The 1,291-nt window shown below is 36.0% G+C and overlaps 1 pseudogene; it reads right to left on the reverse strand.

Moving 5' to 3' along the window:
- LOC108761631 (uncharacterized) overlaps window positions 1–1,291 on the reverse strand; it is an 11,989-nt pseudogene that overhangs the window by 10,089 nt on the left and 609 nt on the right.

Here is a 1,291-nt window from a genome sequence, read left to right on the forward strand (position 1 = left end):
TTTTCCTCTAAAGATTATAAACCATCTCCTTTTCCTTTAAACTATATGTAGTATATATAAAATATATAGTATATATGTAGTATATAAAGGTAGGGTGTAAAAAAGAAATAAAAGTGCTTTATAATTAATAGAATAGTGTTTATTATCGAATGGTGTACATAATTAATACTCTCCGAAAACTAGAGCGATCAACTCACGATCGAGGATGTTGTTGCAGTCGAAGGATTCGTCATCATACATCATTCTCAGCATGTTCGTAGATTTCGTGACAGTGGACGCGATAGCGAGAAGTCGTGAAAATTGTTTGTCAACGTTATCAGTCATTGCGGTTAAGGAGGAAATGAGACGATTCACACAGCATTCAAGATTAAATATATTAAGTACAGTGCTTTTCGATGGATAGACGAGCTGTACTTGTTTCTAAACGCAGTATTGGTGGATTATTGATTCGTCCGAAGCGTAACGTTAAATTTCCAATATACATTGGAGACGGCGTCGCGCGTATTCCTCTATTATTCTCATCGTACTGTAAAAGGGACAAAATGACGTGTTTTTGTTCGAGAACCTCTCTCCAGATGTCTAGTGAAAGCGGAATCTCTTTACGGAGTGAGAATCTCCCAAAATGATAGTTACGTAAGAAGGGAGTTTGACATTGATACCAATGTTCAAGTATTTGTAGCCAGATACGGTTAACGGATATCTTCTCTCGAGAATGCGTACGATAGGACGATGTGTGATTTGATGTCTGTAATTAAAGAAAAAAATGAGTAGATGGAAAAAAAGGGCGTAAAGAAAAAAATACTTACTTATTTGATGTGTTTTCATTATCAGGATTTTCATCATCGAACGTTCTCTTCACACCTCTTTCATTACGATCGTTCTGTTCCATGAGATACTTTTCGATATCCGCGTTGTTGATCATTGGTGTGTATTCTTACAGTATTATCCTCACGATCGAACACGCGGATGTTGTCGGAATGACTGTTCCTTGTATACTAATCGTTTAAAACTATTATAGTATTGATTATATATGTCCTTCCATCTTTCCCCCTCCTCCTTATTTCTCGTTGTGTTTTATATAGTAGTACTCGATCGAAGTAGTCGACTCAAGATATCTTGCATTTGTTGCAATAATCCATCTCTCGAACATTCGACGTTGAGTATGTTTATATTAAATTTACCAGCCTTTGTTACGGTTCTCATAAATTCGTTAAATTGGTAAAATTGTTGTTTTTTAGCAAAGTACAGATTACCATCCATATATCGGAAGGCTAAAGTGGGAGCTGACGGT

This window comes from Trachymyrmex cornetzi, unplaced genomic scaffold (assembly GCF_001594075.2).
Source record: "Trachymyrmex cornetzi isolate Tcor2-1 unplaced genomic scaffold, Tcor1.1 scaffold2595, whole genome shotgun sequence".
Classification (NCBI taxonomy): Eukaryota; Metazoa; Arthropoda; class Insecta; order Hymenoptera; family Formicidae; genus Trachymyrmex; species Trachymyrmex cornetzi.